The sequence below is a fragment of the Oncorhynchus mykiss genome, chromosome 8 (genome assembly GCF_013265735.2).
Source record: "Oncorhynchus mykiss isolate Arlee chromosome 8, USDA_OmykA_1.1, whole genome shotgun sequence".
NCBI lineage: Eukaryota > Metazoa > Chordata > Actinopteri > Salmoniformes > Salmonidae > Oncorhynchus > Oncorhynchus mykiss.
In genome coordinates this window covers 32,034,571-32,056,848 of record NC_048572.1, presented here as the reverse complement: position 1 = coordinate 32,056,848, position 22,278 = coordinate 32,034,571, and the positions used below count along the sequence as shown (strand labels likewise).

Below are 22,278 nucleotides of genomic sequence, written 5' to 3'. Positions count from 1 at the left end.
GATTCAAGACTTTGTTTATTTTCAACAAAAATTATTGTACAGCATTCTTGCCACCAACAAATTGTTGAATATTTGGGGCATACAATCATCGCAGCTCTCCAGATTTTGTTGTGAGGATACAGAATCAATAGAGCATTTGTTCTAGTATTGCCCGTCCACCAATGCGCTAACAACCAACAAAATGAACAAAAGAGAAAAACAACAATGAAAAAACTAAAGACATCAAGAAAAACAAAAATCAAAACAGCAAGGCTAACTCTATGCGTTGGAGTGCATGTGTGGCACTATTTACATGTGTGTGTGTCCGTGTGTGTGCACGTGTGTGTTTAAATGCGATTGTGTGTGTGTATGCATGTGTACGCGCGTACAAGCATCCTACAGCAAAAAAGTATTGGATGTAACAGCGGTCCCCTCAGTGTCATTCAAACATACTTTTAAAAATGTATTTTTACTTAATTTTTTACTTTTACCTTTGACTGTCATTCTATCCCTCGCCCAGCAACATCACTCCCGCTTGTCTCCAGTTCCACATTTCAACCCTCAATTTCCCTCAGCCCACCCCCCCCCCACTTATCTCTGCTGGCCACCCACTTCAGATTTCTACCAGCCATATATCTTTCAACTATGCTGTGTATGTTTATAATACAATGTAAATCTGTCTAATCTAATGGAATCCACAGATTGCGAGTTGAAGATACTTTTACTACGAGTATTAGTAATTGACTGACCAGGTCTCTCCAGATCTCCCAACAATGCTATTTCTAAGGTCAATTTTAGACCAGAAACAAGCTACTGGGACAGTGGCAAGGCATTTTTCTCAAAATATATACTTTATACTTTAATGTTCACTAGCTGGACACGCTAACACAGCCGGGTACTAAACTGTAAACAAATCATAACTTTTGTACCAGCCATGGTACTATCTCTACTGATCACGTTTCCAATCACATTATCTAGACAGCTGGTGACATCTCAAGAGAGATCTCCGTCTGACAAATTGTTATCAGGTAAGTTAAAGTTATTTCTAATCAAACTATTTAGTTATAGAAACATGACACCATCAATGCAAGCTATAAAAGGACTCCCAATTTAGAACACAGCAACCTTAGAAATGTAAGTAGTGTAACGCTTGTCGTCGGTGGAAGGAAGAGTGGACCAAAGCGCAGCGTGCAAAAGTGTTCACGATATTTATTTACAAGAAACACAAAAAAAAAAAAAAAAAAATCCAAAAACGAACGCGAACAGTTCCGTCAGGCACAGACACTAAACAGAAAATAACACCCCACCAAACCCAAACGGAAAATCACAACTTATATATGATCCCCAATCAGAGACAACGATAGACAGCTGCCTCTGATTGGGAACCAAACCAACAAAGAAAAATAAAATTTTTCCCAACCGAGTCGCACCCTGACCTAACCAAACATAGAGAATAAATAAGGATCTCTAGATCAAGTAGATCTGGAGCAGATAGCTTTATCACTAGCTGCACGTCATTCCGGGACAAGGAGTTGTTTATTCAAAGTAATATTTGAAGTCAACAAACACACTGTGGTCAAATCTATTCTTGTTGGATTATGCAAGGCTTTAGCTAAGTCATTATTGTTTAGGAGCTATTACTTGAATTGCATGACTAACATAAAGTTAAATATTCTAACCCTGTACTTTTCTTTCCCTGAAAGTGGATTTTCAGTCTAAAGGCAAATAGCCCAAAATCCTACAATCTGTGCACGTAAATAGATTTGATGTACATTATATGATGTTTTAAGGCATTCACTTTTACCCTCTGAAAAATCTTTTGAAGCAATCATTAACAGTTTTATTTTAAAGGGACGGGACGGGACGGGGGGGGGGGGTGTTTTATTGGAAAGAATTGCGGATCTCTTTAACAGGAGAGGATTTTCTGCAGGAGAGGATTTGATGTACTTTACTTTCTCAGTCACTGCCCTTCTCTCCGGCTCCACAAAGAGTTTCCACTGAAGCAGAGTGCATCAATATTAGAAATGCCCATGAAATTCTACGGATTCCTCCGTGCACTGTATATCATTTCACGGATATAGGGGGATTCTGACATCCTTCATCTCCTCTTTCCACCCTGCCCGACTCAGAATAAGAGGACATATCACCTTTCACTGGCGACAAGACAGGTGTAATAAAACAAGACTGAAACATGTATCCTCCCCTGCAGCATGGTCCACTACATTGTTTTTACCCCCATCGTTGGTTGATGGATTTGGTCTGTATGAAAAACACAGGACACAGCTAGGCATAGTTGGCATTAGGCTATGGCAGATATAAAAAAAAATGGCTGCCATTGAGAATACCCCCATTTACGGCCCCTCTGTTACCTCTCATTATCAAAAGTAACAGTATCCCCACATCTAGAGGTCGAATCTTATCATCCTCTCCATCTAGAAGGAAGCATTACTGAGCAACATAAAGCAGGGCTACCTGTGGTGACTGGGTCAGAGAGGTGGAGGATGTGCCTCCTTCTCACACCATGGATCTAGGCAACTCCAGCTGTGTTCACAACAGAAGCCAGGAAATAGCCCATTTCAAAAACAGACAAAAACTATTGCTGTCAAAAAGATATAGAAAAATAGTATTTTTTACTCAAGCAATAAGACTTTTCCTTTACTTTTATAAAGTAACAACAATTGGACAACTTTGATTCAGCAGCACCAGATTTTACTTTAAAGTTTAACGAAATTAGGGTTTGAGATTGAGATTCCTCCCGCTGTTTTCTATTTACTTGAAGAGATAAAAATGCATAATAAAACATTTATTCATGTTTTTCTGTGGAAATGAAACAAATCGTTCTGGCAAGGCATGTGCAGTAGGGAGGGACACAAAACTTTTGAAGACCTCTGGCTTTGTAGTTGGCTAGCAAGGCAAGAGACATTTTTAAATCTTAAACATATTTCCCTAGGTGGTGGGCCATACATAGCAAGCTATCTGCTTTAGTTTTCTAGATGATCAATCTCTGTCTAAGGAGGAGCTCGTTTTTACATATTCTGTATATTTATTTATTCTGAACACATTTCCATTTGTTGGCAATGTAAATTCTTGCAATTCTTTTCAAAACACATACTGTGATGTTCACTATCTAGACAGGCACATGCAGCCGAGTACTAAACTGTAAACCAATCACAACTTGTGTACCAGCCATTGTTTTTTTGCCTTGTAACTTATTTTTTTACTTGTTTTGTACATAATCTCTTATGACCGAAAAAAAACTTCTGGACATCAGAACAGCAATTACTCACCACGAACTGGAAGAAGCTTTTTCCTTTAATGACTCCGACAAGTCCGACTTGAAGGATGTACTGCTTTCCTGGGAACAGGCCCAAATCCCTGTCATTTGCGTGAAGAGAAGAATGAAAAAAGGGGGGCGGAGGTCGGGCTGCCTTCTGAGAATTCGTAGGCGAGCAAGTAAAACCCCACTGCCATCCGTTCTATTGGCAAACATGCAATCATTGGAAAATAAAATTGAAGACCAACGAGCAAGATTAAACTACCAACGGGACATTAAAAACGGTAATATCTTGTTTTTCACTGAGTCGTGGCTGAACGATGACATGAACATCATACAGCTGCAGAGTTTGACACTGTATTGGCAGGATAGAACAACAGCCTCTGGTAAGACAAGGGCAGTCTATGTATATTTGTAAACGACAGCTGGTGCATGATATCTAAGGAAGTCTCAAGGTTTTGCTCACCTAAGGTAGAGTATCTCATAATAAGCTCTAGACCACACTATCTACCTAGAGAGTTTTCATCTGTATTCTTCGTAGCTGTCCACATACCAACACAGACTGAACCTGGCACTAAGACTGCACTCAATGAGCTGTATAAGCAAACAGGAAAACACTCATCCAGAGGCGGCGCTCCTAGTGGCCGGGGAATTTAATGCAGGGAAACTTAAATTCGTTCTACCAAATTTCCACTAGCATGTTAAATGTGCATCCAGGGGAAAAAAAACTCTAGTCAACATTTACTCCACACACAGAGATGCGTACAAAGCTCTCCCTCGCCCTCCATTTGGAAAATCTGACCATAATTCTATCCTCCTGATTCCTGCTTACAAGCACATTTTAAAGCAGGAAGCACCAGTGACTTGGTCTGTAAAAAAGTGGTCAGATGAAGCAGATGCTAAGCTACATGACTGATTCGCTAGCACAGTCTGGAATAAGTTCTGGGATTCTTCCAGTGGCATTGAGGAGTACACAACATCAGTCACTGGCTTCATCAATAAGTGCATCGATGACATTGTCCTCACAGTGACTGTATGTACATACCCCAACCAGAAGCCATGGATTACAGACAACATCCGCACTGAGCTAAAGGGTAGAGCTGCCACTTTCAAGGAGCGGGACTCAAATCTGGAAGCTTATAAGAAATCTCGCTATGCCCTCCGACGAACCACCAAACAGACAAAACGTCAATACAGGACTAAGATCGAATCATACGACACCGGCTCCGACGCTCGTCGGATGTGGCAGGTCTTGCAAACTATTACAGACTACAAAGGACAGCACAGCCGAGAGCTGCCCAGTGACACGAGCCTACCAGACGAGCTAAATTACTTCTATGCTTGCTTCGAGGCAAGTAACACTGAAACATGCATGAAAGCATCAGCTGTTCCGGAAGACTGTGTGATCACGCTCTCCACAGCCGATGTGAGTAAGACCTTTAAACAGGTCGACATTCACAAGGACACAGAGCAAGATGGATTACCAGGACGTGTACTGCGAGCATGCGCTGACCAATTGGCTTGTGTCTTCACTGACAATTTCAACCTCTCCCTGTCTGAGTCTGTAATACCAACATGTTTCAAACAGACCACCATAGTCCTTGTACCCAAGAACACCAAGCTAACCTGCCTAAATGACTACTGACTGGTAGCACTCACGTTTGTAGCCATTAAGTGCTTTGAAATGCTGGTCATGGCTCACACCAACTGCCCTAATAGATCCTAATAGATCCACAGATGATGCAATCTCTATTGCACTCCACACTGCCCTTTCCCACCTGGACAAAAGGAATGTGAGAGTGCTATTCATTGACTACAGCTCAGTGTTCAACACCATAGTGCCATCAAAGGTCATCACTAAGCTAAGGACCCTGGGACAAAACACCTCCCTCTGCAACTGGATCCTGGACTTCCTGATGTGCCATCCCCAGGTGGTAAGGGTAGGTAACAATACATCCGCCACGATGATCCTCAACACTGGGGGCCCATCAGGGGTACGTGCTCAGTCCTCTCATGTACTCCCTGTTCACTCATGTATGGCCAGGCACGACCCCAACATCATCATTAAGTTTGCCGATGATCACCGACAACCAAGAGACAGCCTGTAGGGAAGACGTGTGGTGCCAAGATAGCAACCTCTCCCTCAAAGCGATCAAGACAAAGGAGATGATTGTGGACTACAGGAAAAGGAGGACTGAGCACGCCACCATTCTCATCGACAGGACTGTAGTTGAGCAGGTTGAGAGCTTCAAGTTGGTTGGTGTCCACATCGCAAAAGAAACTAACGTGGTCCAAGCACACCAAGACAGTCGTGAAGGGGGCACGACAAAACCTATTCCCCCTCAGGAGATGGAAAAGATTTGTCATGGGTCCTCAGATCCTCAAAAGGTTAATCAAGAGCATCACTGGTATGGCAACTGCTTGGCCTCCGACTGCAAAGCACTACAGAAGGTAGTGTGTATGGCCCAATACATCACTGGGGCCAAAATTCCTGCCATCCAGGACCTCTATACCAGGCGGTGTCAGTGGAAGGCCCTAAAAATTGTCAGACTTCAGCGACCCTACTCATAGACTGTTCTCTCTGCTACCGCATGGCAAGCGGTGCCGGAGCGCCAAGTCTAGGTCCAAGATGCTTCTAAACAGTGTTTACCCCCAAGCCATAAGACTCCTGAACATCTAATCAAATGGCTACGCAGACTATTTGCATTGCCCCCCCCCCCCTTTTCACGCTGATGCTATTCTCTGTTATTATCTATGTATAGTCACTTTGATAACTCTACCTAAATGTATATATTACCTCAATTACCTCAACTAACCTGTGCCCCCGCACTTTGACTCTGTACCGGTATGGCCTGTATATAGCCTTGCTATTGTTATTTTACTGCCGCTATTGAATTATTTGTTACTTGTATTTCTTATTATATTATTATATTTTTTAAAGTTTTTATATATAACTGCAATGTTGATTAGGGCTTGTAACTAAGCATTTCACTGTAAGGTCTCTATACCTGTTGTATTTGGTGCATGTGACAAATAAGATTTGATTTGGTAATATCTCTGCTGATCACGTTGCCAATCACCTTATATAGACAGCTGGTGACAAATCTTAAGAGAGATCTCTGTCTGACAAGTTGCTATCATGTAAGTCTCTTAGCTCTTTCCAATCTATTTAGTTATGGAAACATGATCCCATCAATGCAAGCTATAAAATGCCTCAATTTATAACACAGCAACCGTAGTGATTTAGCAAGCTTGCTAGTGAGCTAGCTAGTTGCAACAAGTAGATCCGGAGCAAATAGCTTTATCCCTAGCTAGCATGTCATTCCGGGACAAGGAGTTGTTAATTCCATGCAATAATTTAAGTCAACAAAAATCTATATGACATGTAGTCTAAATCTAATACAGTCATCGGGGCATAACCCATACATTTAATTCATACTGAAAAATGTAAAGTGCTACATTAATAGTTGGAGTAGGATAGTTGGAGCTGGAGTCTGTCAGGATAATTTTCTAGCTCACAAACTACATTCCTTTTCTGTGATTATTTATGTTACTCATTCTTGTCTCTCACTTTTGTCTCACGTGGTCTATTCAACTCTCATGTGTCCTGCTCTCAGAGCTCAAACACAGTGCTATTAACCAATCATGGACTGATTCACTCACCTGTGAGGAGAACCATCCTGCTGCAGGTTGAACTAGCCCTGCCATCAGTATTTAGACATTGGGACCACATGCATTGTTGTCTTTTCTTTGTTGGTTTTGTCTTACACAGTCTAGTGCATTTTAAAGTTGAAGAAACACCAACTACAGATACACATGCTTTTTTGAGCATCTCAAAGACTAAATTCAATGTGGAATTAGTTTAACAAGTCCCTGTCAGGAGCCCAGGCTTATGCCATAGATGATAGTTCTCGTCTTTGGACCACACAATATTTAGACTGCATTCTTCTAAGGGACTTGTCTCTCTCGGTCAGCTACATTGGTGACCAGGGTGGGATCCTTTCGATATGCCTATGGGGCCAGGGCACACACATACTCCTAAAGAGAAGGGGCAATACTGAAGCATGCATTGATGACCGTTCGACAGTCTCCATCAGAGATCAATTTGTATTGCACCTTTTTTTTAAATGTCAGTCACTGATAGTCAGTCAATTAGCCCATGTCATTTTTTAGATTTCTAAGTTAATTTAGCAGCCAGGTATCTAAACCTATTATCATGATCGAATTACCGGCCGAGGGGCCCACATTGATTTTGTTAGTCAGTCTCACTCAGATATTATATTCAAAACTGCAAACATTTCTCTCCACCCAATAGCAACATTTGTGGAATTGCTTGAAATTAGTTACAAAATAGCAACATTTTCTATACACTGCATGGCAAAATGTTTAGAATTGCACAGAAAATAAATGAAAGATCTCCTCTTTCAAGAGGGGGGTCACTAAAATGTTTTGGTCGCAGTGTGTGTGTGTGTGTGTGTGTGTGTGTGTGTGTGTGTGTACGCAGGCCTGAGAGCAACTGCAGCCCCTCATTATGACTTCTGTCTTTTTTGTGGGCCCCACCCCTATCAAAGTTGCCCATTCCTGAAGCTCTCATTTATGGACTGCAACATTGTAAGATTGTGCCCTCCTAGACGCTTGTTATACATTGATTGACAAGTTAAACTATATTTAGATACTTCAAATACTGCCTGAGACACCACACTTGCTATTTGTCTCTGTGAAACACTGTTTGTGACGGTGTTCTTTGTTGGAATGTATATGCATGAAACGTACATTATGTAAAACATGTCTCACACTCAGTCACAGTCAGTAGAATAATGAATGGGTTGGCAAGATTTTGGGATCGTCAACTTTTAAAAGGTTAGTAGGAAAGTTAATATACTAAATATACTCACATTCACTGAACATTTAGTATTTGAAACTCAGACATTAATTTCCCAACTGCTGTTTCTATAATCCTGCAGGCCCTTTATCATTCTCCATACCTTATATTCCAATGCATCCAACATGATGCAGGCCCACCATGGTATTGGGCAGCTGCTATTTGAGACCTCATCTGGTTTAGAAATCAAACTCTGGTTATCTTACTGCAGAGCACATTGTACAACTGTTTTTAGAGAATATTGTATTACAAGGTATGCTATAAGTGCAAGCTATGCCACATGTATTGGCTAATATGCATATAGTGGGGCAAAAAAGTATTTAGTCAGCCACCAATTGTGCAAGTTCTCCCACTTAAAAATATGAGAGAGGCCTGTAATTTTCATCATAGGTACACTTCAACTATGACAGACAAAATGAGAAAAAAAATCCAGAAAATCATATTGTAGGATTTCTAATGAATTTATTTGCAAATTATTGTGGAAAATAAGTATTTGGTCAATAACAAAAGTTTATCTCAATACTTTGTTATATACCATTTGTTGGCAATGAAAGAGGTCAAACGTTTTCTGTAAGTCTTCACAAGGTTTTCACACACTGTTGCTGGTATTTTGGCCCATTCCTCCATGCAGATCTCCTCTAGAGCAGTGATGTTTTGGGGCACTCCAGGACCTTGAAATGCTTCTTACGAAGTCACTCCTTCGTTGCCTGGGCGGTGTGTTTGGGATCATTGTCATGCTGAAAGACCCAGCCATGTTTAATCTTCAATGCCCTTGCTGATGGAAGGAGGTTTTCACTCAAAATCTCATGATGTTTCCACCCCCATGCTTCACAATAGGTATGGTGTTCTTTGGATGCAACTCAGCATTCTTCGTCCTCCAAACACGACGAGTTGAGTTTTTACCAAAAAGTTATATTTTGGTTTCATCTGACCATTTGACATTCTCCCAATCTTCTTCTGGATCATCCAAATGCTCTCTAGCAAACTTCAGATGGACCTGGACATGTACTGGCTTAAGCAGGGGGACACGTCTGGCACTGCAGGATTTGAGTCCCTGGCGGCGTAGTGTGTTACTGATGGTAGGCTTTGTTACTTTGGTCCCAGCTCCCAGCTCAGGTCATTCACTAGGTCCCCCTCTCCGTTCTTGTGATAATTTTTACCCCACGGGGTGAGATCTTGCGTGGAGCCCCAGATCGAGGGAGATTATCAGTGGTCTTGTATGTCTTCCATTTCCTAATAATTGCTCCCACAGTTGATTTCTTCAAACCAAGCTGCTTACCTATTGCAGATTCATTCTTCCCAGCCTGGTGCAGGTCTACAATTTTGTTTCTGGAGTCCTTTGACAGCTCTTTGGTCTTGGCCATAGTGGAGTTTGGAGTGTGACTGTTTGAGGTTGTGGACAGGTGTCTTTTATACTTATACAAGTTCAAACAGGTGCCATTAATACAGGTAACGAGTGGAGGACAGAGGAGCCTCTTAAAGAAGAAGTTACAGGTCTGTGAGAGCCAGAAATCTTGCTTGTTTGTAGGTGACCAAATACTTATTTTCCACCATAATTTGCAAATAAATTCATTAAAAATCCTACAATGTGATTTTCTGGATTTTTTTTCGCATTTTGTCTGTCATAGTTGAAGTGTACCTATGATGAAAATTACAGGCCTCTCTCATCTTTTTAAGTGGGAGAACTTGCACAATTGGTGGCAGACTAAATACTTTTTTGCCCCACTGTATATAGCTGTTGTTTAAAAAAAAAAAAAACTTTCTAACATAGTATCACTCAAAAGTTTGGACACACCTACTCATTCAAGGGCTTTTCTTAATTTTGACTATTTTCTACATTGTAGAATAATAGTGAAGGCATCACAACTATGAAATAACACATATGAAATCATGTAGTCACCAAAAAAAGTGTTAAACAAATCAAAATATATTTTATATTTGATATTCTTCAAAGTAGGCATCCTTTGCCTTGATGACAGCTTGGACACTTGGCATTCTCTCAACCGGCTTCATGACGTAGTCACCTGGAATGCATTTCAATTAACAGGTGTGCCTTGTTACATTTTTATTGATGTTGTGACAAGGTAGGGCTGGTATACAGAAGATAGCCCTATTTGGTAAAAAAAACAAGTCCATATTATGGAAATAACAGCTGAAATAAGCAAAGAGAAACTACAGTCCATCATTACTTTAAGACATAATGTTCAGTCAATACGGAACATTTCAAGAACTTTGAAAGTTTCTTCAAGTGTAGTCGCTAAAACCATCAAGCGCTATGATGACACCGTCTCTCCTGAGGACCACCACTGGAAAGGAAGACCCAGAGTTACTGCAGATTATAAGTTAGAGTTAACTGCACCTCAGAAATTGCAGGCCAAAGAAATGCTTCACAGAGTACAATAACAGACACATCTCAACATCAACTGTTCAGAGGAGACTTTGTGAATCAGGCCTTCATGTTAGAATTACTACAAAGAAACCACTACTAAAGGACACCAATAAGAAGAAGAGACTTGCTTGGACTAAGAAACACGAGCAATGGACATTAGACCGGTGGAAATCTGTCCTTTGGTCTAATGAGTCCAAATTTGAGATCTTTGGTATCAACCGCCTTGGCTTTGTCAGACGCAGTGTAGGTGAACAAATGATCTCCACATGCGTGGTTTCCACCGTGAAGCATGGAGGAGGAGGTCTGATAGTGTGGGGGTGCTTTGCTGGTGACACTGCCTGTGATTTATCTAGAATGAAAGGCACACTTAACCAGCATTGCTACCACAGCATTCTGCAGCGATACGCCATCCCATCTGGTTTGCACTTAGTGGGACTATCATTTGTTTTTCAACATGACAATGACCCAAAATAAACCTCCAGGTTGTGTAAGGGCTATTTGACGAAGAAGGAGTGTGATGGAGTGCTGCATCAAATGACCTGGCCTCCACAATCACCGACCTCAATCTAATTGAGATGGTTTGGGATTCCTCCACAGATTGAAGGAAAAGCAACCAACAAGTGCTCAGCATATGTGGGAACTCCTTCAAGACTGTTGGAAAAGCGTTCCTTATGAAGTTGGTTGAGAGAATGCCAAGAGTGTGCAAATCTGTTATCACGGCAAAGGTTGGTGCTTTGAAGAATTTCAAATATCAAATATGTGTTGTTTAACACTTTTTTGGTTACTACATGATTCCATATGTGTTTTTCTTAGTTGTGATGTCTTCACTATTATTCTACAATGTAGATGAATAATCAAAATGAAGAAAAGCCCTTGAATGAGTAGGTGTGTCCAAACTTATGACTGGTACTGTACATGGCCAACACACACCTTTCTATCAACATGCTTTTATTTGGGTTTCAATGCAAAGTATATGATTGAATGTCTGTTTAAGCATGCAGCTAGTTAGTTGAATTGAGACATATAATCATGCCAAAACGTGATTAAAAAATATAGTTCACTGACAAATTGACATTTACAGTAACTGGCTAGGCCAGTCAAACTGTGCCATTGGCTAGCTTTCAATAAATTGGCTAAATGGTCAATAGAGTTACTTCTTCATATGATCAAGACAATTCGTATTGCATGCTGGGTATTTCAAATGCACTCAAAACATCTAATCTTATTTCTAGATATATCTGTTCCTCTTCATCAGACAGCAGCTCACAAGAGGCTATGTTTACATCATAGATAGAAGCAGGCCTTTGGCAGAAATATACTTTGTATGAGAAAAAGTGCAAGAATTTAATTATCCCCTCTCTCGACAGGGAATGATCAACTTCACGTTTTTTGGAGGCTGCTGGAGGGCCCTGGCTGCATTCTGGAGCTTCTCTTCCACTCTTAAGGTCACTCAGGTGTTGGTCTGAGAGAAATCATAAACCTGCATGCTTCTACGTGCCTTACGCTGCTCAACAATCGCCATGCCAGCACTCAAAACCATCATCAGTCCAGCCTCATACCACCTTGTTCCACCTAAACCCTTCATTTCCCAAGACTTTCTCCGTCAAAAACGAAGGCCTTTAAAGGATTTATCAACCTTTGTTTTTCCTCTAGAGAACTTTGTTTTTGTACCAGTAAGGTTAAGGCTCTTAGGTATTGGGTCTGCTGTAGGTGTGTGAGATGAGTGGATTCCCAAACACATGTGCTGTGTTCTGTGCTACTTACCTGTATTGTGTTGTGTCACTGCCATAGGTTCACTCACGGGGCATCGCCCGTCAATCACAGCCTGCACGCCTCTTCCCACCACACCAGAGGGAATGGCCAACCTGGAGAGCACACACACACCAACACACACAATCTGCTCAGTTTACACATGGAAACACGCTTCGATCAGCTCAAACAAAGATCATCTGTAAATAGCTAGAGGAATTTTGAAAATCCAATGGATTTAGTGGTCAAATTAGTAGTGGTCAAATTAGCCCCTTCCAATAATACAAATCTAGTCCTGGTGGATGCATAAGAGCTATTTATTGAGCATCAATGCAATAGACAGCCTCAACTTAAGTCCTTATGATGTATTGCTTTGTGTTTGATGAATTTGATAAAGATTGTCAGAGCAGCATTACTACAAAAAAACTCTGATTCCTCTTATAACCCAGTGGAATCTGAATCTGAATATGACCGTCAAATGCCCTGCAAAGGGGATTTTGTTTCTAGACGTATCCATGGAACAGCCTACGAGATGCAGGGGAGGGAATCCCAGTATCTGGGCGGATTTCCGAGAGCTTTGCGACAACGCTTTAACACACCGTAAGAATGGTTCCTCAGGCAGACCCCAGCCTGTCAGTGTCTGCAAATCCTGTCTGATAAATAAAAAATGAAAAAACAAAACAATGAGGTGCACTCACTCACAGTGTGGGAGCTCAAACTGAATATAGATGAAATGCACATCCATATCAATGTAGTCTGCTCCTGCTCCTGCAGCTGGAGCCTGAATCTCTAATCAAGATAGGTGGCAAAGGGTGGCATGTTACCAAGTCTGCCATCTAAATAGTGCCCAAGTGGGACATAATAAAGATGACTCATGCACACTGAGTATGATGATGTTAGGAAATAGTTGTCTTACTGAATACAGTGAAGAGGAACAAAACAGCAGAATCAAAGAGATACCTAAACTGTGCCATAACACAAGTAATTGCGTTCCACTAGTTTGAACAGACAGAAAACACAGACACCTCCCAGACAGACAGCTGAATGTTTTTTTTTTGACAGAAACATGGTTAAATAGTGTGAAGCCCATTGTAGCAGTGTAGACCTCTCAACTACATTTAAGATAATTCAATCTGACAGAGAATAATTGTGATAAGAAATTGTTTAATAACCTACTTCATATAATTACAACCTAGCGCACCTGCCAAACTCATTAGCTCTGTGATATTAGGGTGAAGGATTGAGCCGCATTTATGTAAATTGAGAGCTTGATGAAGTTATAATAAATTGGATAGCACTGGATTATGAGGCTTTATGGGGTAGAGACATTACATGTTATTTTATTGTGTGGTTTCCTATTCTTGCAAAAAAAATCAGTTCAAAAGACACATGAGTCATAAACATGTGAACTGCATAGGGAGATATGTGCAAGACCGATTGCTTTCTGCTTTTTTTGCAAGACTTCAGGGAATAAATGTTTGCTTTCTAACATAAATAGAGCCTTCAAATCAATTTCAGGCCTAACCTATGTTCATAATGATCTATCTCTATTCATCTAGCACTTGAATGTGCCATACACTGCAACAAAGAGCCGAAGGTATAAGAGGATTTCGATTCATTCACCCCTTAAAACCCTTGACTGCTCAAACTCATCAACACACACTCATCTATCAGTATTTGAATTCCATCTGTATAAATATGCAGAACATTCTTTGAACACAGTTAGTTTTCGACTAACGACACAAGCTAATGGTCGCTTTTTTCTTTAGCCTATATTGAAAGGAGGATTCTGCTTTCCCATTAAGTGGCTAATGTTCCATAAGATTGACAGATCATCACATTTGCACAGCTATTTTTGCTTCTGCGCTGGGCCATCGTGCAAGATAAACAAAGTGCAAAGCAGAATCTTACACGAAGAGAACTTGATCTCTCAGCCTCTTAGCAGCCACATCTGCTTAAGGGACAGATCAACATTTACTGGGGAAGAAGGGTGGTCCAAAATAAAGGAGGGTTGTCAAACTTATTTTTTTTTGCTTCGGGGAGGGTTATGTGGTTTTTGGGGCGGCACAGGGGAGGGTAGTGCGTTTTTTCCCCTGCTTTATATTTGCTCTTCTGCTTCTATTTTCACTATAAACTATGGCTTGACTTACTTTTGACATTACCCTACAAAAATATAGAAATGTTTTGTATGGTGTGGCTATTATTAAGCTTTAGTTACTGCAGGCCTACGATACAAAGGCAGTGCGCCAAGGTGCTCCAACTGATTCCGACAGTTCAACTTGAGGTGAGGAAGAATGTTTCAGGCCTACCAGAGTTACTCCTATAATCTAACAATATAATGCTTATCTTTATACAAAATATTTGAATTAAAAATCTCTGACAGCTGAAATGTAATGTGGACAATTATTGTTTTAAGAAAGTAAACCCCTCCCCCTAAAAAAAAAGGCTATACCTAGCTAGAGATACCCTAAAGACCCTGGCAAGTGCGCAAGTCCAGTGTTACTTTGATTATGCCGGCACATCATGGTTCACCAGCAGCCCCAAACATCTAAATAATAAGCTTCCAGCCAAACAAGCTTGTAAGAATTGTACTTAAACTCCCCCTCATATTCATCTGGAGGTTATTTCTGTGTCAGTATCTATGTAATGTGTCTGTATCTATGTAATTACGTATATTTGTATGTAAAACATAGGGACCACAATGGAAATAAGTCCCCAACTTTATTATGCAATCCTGGTCACTATATTCTATTATTATTCTATATTCTATATCTATTACAAAACACTAAAAAGTTTAATAGCATTTAGATATTGACAAGCAAAGCCTTCGATACTGGGTAAGCCTACAAGGTAGGGACAGATGTATTTTCTGTTTGTCAAGACTGACAAAGTCAATTTATTGTGGTGTTGAAAACACAAACCATGATATTGAAGTACCCGAAGTTGGTATGCTTTGTTTATTGGTTGCGTGGTGCATTGGTACAGAAACATTGGCACAGAAATTCGTTGCATATATTTTATGAAATTATAAATATGGCATCAAAATGTTGAAAATCTGATTTTCCCCTAGCTAAGCATTGTCTGCAGCTGGCTCTGATCGTATTGTAATGAAACAGGCAGGGAGAGTGAGCTAGTCTGTGGTGGTCAGCGAACCCACAACCTTCTGGCCTGTAACCTTGTGTGGCATCGACTGTGCCAGAAAAGCATGCTGAAGTGGCAAAGTCGATATCCACATTTATAAACAGAGGGTAGTTACATGTATTGTTATTTGTGGTCGTAGACATAAGTTTGAGTTAATTTAATTTTATGAGGGGGAGGGTGTTCAATTTATTGTAAAGTACAAGGGGAGGGTAATGTGAAAATATTTGTAACGTTGGGGAGGGGAGCGCATTTTTTTTAATGACACGTACAGTGGGGCAAAAAAGTATTTAGTCAGCCACCAATTGTGCAAGTTCTCCCACTTTAAAAGATTAGAGAGGCCTGTAATTTTCATCATAGGTACACTTCAACTATGACAGACAAAATGAGAAAAAAAATCCAGAAAATCACATTGTAGGATATTTAATGCATTTATTTGCAAATAATGGTGGAAAATAAGTATTTGGTCACCTACAAACAAGCAAGATTTCTGGCTCTCACAGACCTGTAACTTCTTCTTTAAGAGGCTCCTCTGTCCTCCACTCGATACCTGTATTAATGGCACCTGTTTGAACTTGTATAAGTATAAAAGACACCTGTCCACAACCTCAAACAGTCACACTCCAAACTCCACTATGGCCAAGACCAAAGAGCTGTCAAAGGACACCAGAAACAAAATTGTAGACCTGCACCAGGCTGGGAAGACTGAATCTGCAATAGGTAAGCAGCTTGGTTTGAAGAAATCAACTGTGGTAGCAATTATTAGGAAATGGAAGACATACAAGACCAATGATAATCTCCCTCGATCTGGGGCTCCACGCAAGATCTCACCCGTGGGGTCAAAATGATCACAAGAACGGCGAGCAAAAATCCCAGAATGACACAGGGGGACCTAGTGAATGACCTGCAGAGAGCTGGGACCAAAGTAACAAAGCCTACCATCAGTAACACACTACGCCGCCAGGGACTCAAATCCTGCAGTGCCAGACGTGTCCCCCTGCTTAAGCCAGTACATGTCCAGGCCCGTCTGAAGTTTGCTAGAGAGCATTTGGATGATCCAGAAGAAGATTGGGAGAATGTCATATGGTCAGATGAAATCAAAATATAACTTTTTGGTAAAAACTCAACTCGTCGTGTTTGGAGAACAAAGAATGCTGAGTTGCATCCAAAGAACACCATACCTACTGTGAAGCATGGGGGTGGAAACATCATGCTTTGGGGCTGTTTTTCTGCAAAGGGACCAGGACGACTGATCCGTGTAAAGGAAAGAATGAATGGGGCCATGTATCATGAGATTTTGAGTGAAAACCTCCTTCCATCAGCAAGGGCATTGAAGATGAAACATGGCTGGGTCTTTCAGCATGACAATGATCCCATACACAACGAAGGAGTGGCTTCGTAAGAAGCATTTCAAGGTCCTGGAGTGGCCTAGCCAGTCTCCAGATCTCAACCCCATAGAAAATCTTTGGAGGGAGTTGAAAGTCCGTGTTGCCCAGCAACAGCCCCAAAACATCACTGCTCTAGAGGAGATCTGCATGGAGGAATGGGCCAAAATACCAGCAACAGTGTGTGAGAACCTTGTGAAGACTTACAGAAAACGTTTGACCTCCGTCATTGCCAACAAAGGGTATATTAGAAAGTATTGAGATAAACTTTTGTTATAGACCAAATACTTATTTTCCACAATAATTTGCAAAAAAATTCATTAAAAATCCTACAATGTGATTTTCTGGATTTTTGTTTCTCATTTTGTCTGTCATAGTTAAAGTGTACCTATGATGAAAATTACAGGCCTCTCTCATCTTTTTAAGTGGGAGAACTTGCACAATTGGTGGCTGACTAAATACTTTTTTTGCCCCACTGTACATTTGGACCTGTCCCTAATCTCTCATGGCCAGACTGCGTAAATCGAGCATCTGACCAAATTACACCAGATTTTAGTTCTGTGAAATGAACATCTGCTAGGTATTTCTCACCTCATCCAGAGCCAAATCCTTTGACTTTCAAATGATGAGATCTGAATGACTTCTACCTATTCCATAGAGAGAGATGGAGATAAATGGAGAGAACTCTGCTCCAAACACAGGGCCGGTAATTAGTCAGCTGGCGAAAGAGAAATGGCTGCCAAGTGAGTCAGACTATCTTGGCTGTACTGTATCTCATTCTTAAAAATCACCAGAAGCTTTGCTTCAGAATGCTTTGCTACAAAAAGGATTGATTTAGAGAGATCATTGCTAATAATAATAGTAATATCTACAGGGAACACTTTAGTATGGTGAAATATGCTATCTAATGACCAGCCTTTAAATACGCTGATCAGGAGTGTGTGGGTTTCACAAGCTATCACCAGTTCCTTTAATCAATGACTACTGTTTAACCTAATGAGCATTGTTAGAATAACAAATGTTGGGAAATTTTGGACCTCTGTTTACGAGGTGGCAAGCTGTTTTTGATGTGGCTTGAATGTATGGTTGTTCTAGTTCCCCAAAGAGCCAGCGTAGAAATGAACACTCTCCAGATCATAAATTCAACATTAGTAATTTATTCCCCGGCCTCCATCAGAACACTAATGAGGAAAACAAGGCATATTCATAATTTTATACAGCAGGGGTATTTAACTCTTACCCTACGACAGGAATCATCAACTAGATTCAACCGCGGGCCAATTTTTTCTGGAGCGGATGGTCGGGGGGCCAGAACACAAATTTACTCTGACTATCTACTCCGATTTCAGAGAACTTTCGTCTGAGTGTGCCAGAACGCAGAATAACTGATGAATTTACGAATGTGCAACACTCGAATATGACTGGTGTCAGTAAACGTCTGCAAATATTATTTTTCTTCAATTGTTGCCAGCAGCACAGTTACAGTCACCAACACTCTGGATAACATGACAAGAGCCAAATAAAGGCGAGTAAAATGGTTAAAGTGAGGTGTTCTCTCTTTTGTGTCTGGAAGTAGCGCGCAAGCTAGCCAACTTTACCCAGTTAGCTTGGGTGCTTGACTGCCGTTGTGAGGTCAGAACGCTTGGATCAACTCTACTCCTTGGCCCGAGCGTCCAGTGTGCACTCTGAACGCTCCAAGTGTGAAATGTTCCAAATTTACAAACGGACAATCTGACAAAGCTCTGAATTTACTAACGCCCAGAGCAAACTCTGGCACTCCAGAGTGAATTTATGAACTCACACATAATTACAAATCATTTGTAGACATAAAATTGACTGCAAATTGACCACAGATATAGTTTTTGACTGAAACACAATCATTTCAAACCTTGCTTACATTTGTATATGATCACATCTCTCTATTATGAGTGGAAATAATTGGGGAAAGATTTCCAAAATGAAAATCAATTGGAGCTGATTCCTGGTGTTTTGAAAGTCTTTTATGTCCAACAATGAACATAGCATTTCTTTTTACATGGGGGCCAAAGTAAGCCCTGCGCAGGATGCCATTTGGAGAGCACTGCCCTTTGAGGTCCGGAGCCTGCTGGTTTTCTGTTCTATCAGACAATTAATTTGCAACCACCTGATGTTTCAGGTCGAAATCAGTCCCTGATTAGAGGAGAACAATGAAATAACCCAGTGGAACTGGCTGTGAGCTCCAGAGTTGAGATTGAGTGACATACAGTGTCCTTAAAGTTACAGCTAGCATGACAAAGAGGTTTATCAATATTTTTGAAGTATTTGGTTTTAAATATACTTAAGTATCAAAAGTGAAAGTAATTGCTAAAATATAAAATGATATATAATAGTCAAATATAAATGTAAAAGTAGAAATCATTTCAAATTCCTTATTTGAAGCAACCCTGACGGCACCATTTTCTTGTTTTTAATTTATTTACAGATAGCCAGGGGCACAGTCAGACATCATAATTTACAAATGAATCATGTGTTTAGTGAGTCCGCCAGATCAGAGGCTCTAGGGATAACCAGGGATGTTCTCTTGATAAGTTTGTAAATTACACAATTTTCCTGTCCAGCATTCAAAATGTAGCGAGTACTTTTGGATGTCAAAATGTATGGAGTAAAAGTAGATCATTTTCTTTAGGAATGTAATGAAGTAAAAGTAAAAGTTGTCAAAATAGAAATAGTCAGTGAAGTACAGATACACCCAAAAAACGACTTAAGTAGTACTTTCAAGTATTTTTTCTTAAGTACTTTACACAACTGCTCCAGAGCCAGTATTTCCTAGCTACAAATAGGTTTGAAACGTTCATCCCCCACATTTCACAGAGGAGAAGAAATTCTAGTGCTGACATTTTGTGGACAGTTTTACACCATCCTAACAGTCCTAAGACCACATTCTACTCCTTCACATGTAGACCTTCAGAGGCCCAACACTATAAAATTAATCTTAAATAAAAGGCAATCAATGGTGATTTTCTCTCCGCCAACCAGATTAAACATAACTTCCTGGAAAGTCATCTCCAGGCGCTAAACAGCACTAAGAGGCTGAATTTAAAAGGCGGTTCCTCTTGGCGGACACACAGAGGTGTGGATTCTGCCTCCTCTCATCGGATGCTATTTATATCTGCTGTATGTGATCATTCTCCCAGTGGCCACAATCAAACCGCCTGAGGTGTGAGCTATTCTAAAGGGATAGAGGATTGTATAGAGGCGTGTGTGTGTGTGTGTGTGTGTGTGTGTGTGTGTGTGTGTGTGTGTGTGTGTGTGTGTGTGTGTGTGTGTGTGTGTGTGTGTGTGTGTGTGTGTGTGTGTGTGTGTGTGTGTGTGTGTGTGTGTGTGTGTGTGCGTGCGTGCGTGCGTGCGTGCGTGCGTGCGTGCGTGCGTGCGTGTGTGTGTGTCCCAGTGAGAGATGGATATAGGATGTAAGACTCACAGCGAACAGGCTATGGATAATCAGGTGGAAGATTCTCCTTGGGTCAGGCTTCCATTATTTTCACCTCAGCAAAAGCCTTATTCCTGAGCTCATTCTGACCATCATAAGACCGTCCTGTAGGAAAGAGAGAGAAGGAAAACACAGTTTAAACATCAAATCCACCTCAGAACTTCATGAAATCAAAATCATCCCTCGATTACAAAAGTAAGGTTCTGTGAGTTGCTTCCTCAGTGAGAGGATCTCAGCGTTGACTGTTTTGCCCTAGAGCAAGACTCCGGGTGTCAGTCTGCTAGATGTGTACACAGTGAGCTACAACAAGAAGGTGAGCTAGACTGACGAGACCATGACTGACAAATTCATGATCCTCATCCATATATTATTACTACGTATCTGATTTTGGGACGAGCTAGTTCCTTTGCTCAAGGTCACAACACTATACCGCCTCTCCTGTCCCTTATAGATGGGTTTCTCTCATGAGCGCTGTGACTGGCGCACATCTTACACCAGACGCTATTAGCGAGCTTTGGTGTTAGCACGAGGCAGCGTCATCCGTCTGGGGGTCAGACAGGCCATGATTCACCACACAGCAGTGACAACAACAACAACAATGGTAAACTAAACCTATCACTCACTCTTTAGTACTCTTTAGGTCCACAAACCACTTACTTAACATTAATATACTGCCTACTGTACTGCCTGCTGTACTGCCTACTGCAATGATAGCATCCGCTAGATATCGATGGGCTTGTGGATTGCACCACTGTTTTGGATGGTGAACTTGTCTACAGGGCCTAAAAGGATATCATGATGCATGATGGTTCCAATATGTCCACTCTTATATCCAATTACATAATCATACATTCTGGGAAACTCATGTCCCCATAATACACTTTGACATCAGCCATGTACTGTATAGGGCTGTGGCGGTCATGAAATGTTGTCAGCCGGTTATTGTCATGCTGCCGGTCTTATGGTAATTTACCATTAATTAACATAAACAGGTTTCGCATCACCAGGCCTACATGCATACAAGCCGCTGATGCGCGCCTTTGAAATAAATCAATCAGTCAATTTCCTTTACACCATCACAATAAATCTACTATTTATTTCCGTAAGATCTAAAGAAACATTACGATATGAAGAGAATGTATTTCAGAAGAACAGAATATGAGTTGGTCTACTGTATGTTATCTGGCTATGCTTCATGCCATAGGCTGTAGGCTCATTCATTTAGCTGACAACATATGCTTATAAGTCCGTAACATCATTTTTATAGTAATATATATGATTTTATAGTAAGAAGGATACAATTGAACTTAGCTGAATAAAATCGAAATTATATTTTCCTCATTACAGTGCGAGTGTGCATATGAAGTGGCTATGTTGAACATAATAGTGATTGTTTGAAACATGCTCGATTTAGAGTAATTGGCAACTTTAGCTGTGAATGATACAAACCTTAGAAATCAAAACATATATGGGCTGCATGACACGACGGCAGGCTGTGGATGATTTGAGAAAGTAGCTAAAAAAGCTTGTTCTCTGTGTCTTGCCTCAGGCTGCACAGCTGTTCTTTCATCAAGTGATCCTCTTGTCTTTACTAATATGTCAAATGAGTTTAGATTTAGATTTAGAACAACAAAAAAATACATGTCAACTGTATTCACTCTATCAGCCTAGCGAATGGAGGCTGTGCTCTTTCGCACTGGTCTATTTTGTAGGTTAGGGCTACTTCAGTTTTATAAAGGATCATCAGTGGTGTAAAGTACGTAAGTAAAAATACTTTAAAGTACTACTTAAGTAGTGTTTGGGATATCTGTGTTTTACTTGACTATTTATATTTTTGACAACTTTTACTTTTTATTCACTACATTTCTTAAGAAAATGATGATACACTTTTTAGTCCGCACATTTTGTGTACAATTTTCCACCACTGTGGATCATGTGCTAAGTATGCAACTGAGAAATAAATATAAAAACACTTATTTCACTCCACACATCAAACACTGTTTAAGGAGCATGCTC

At 40.6% G+C, this 22,278-nt stretch overlaps 1 protein-coding gene across 1 annotated transcript in view; it reads right to left on the bottom strand.

The window, feature by feature from the left end:
* Window positions 1-22,278, bottom strand: part of LOC110529794 (leucine-rich repeat and fibronectin type-III domain-containing protein 2) — a 159,788-nt gene that overhangs the window by 54,031 nt on the left and 83,479 nt on the right. The window contains exons 3-4 of the mRNA XM_021612328.2: window positions 20,254-20,367; window positions 12,289-12,389 (exon numbers count right to left, since the gene is read on the bottom strand). The gene's annotated coding sequence lies outside the window, so the exon portion shown is untranslated. The remainder of the gene's footprint in view (window positions 1-12,288; window positions 12,390-20,253; window positions 20,368-22,278) is intronic.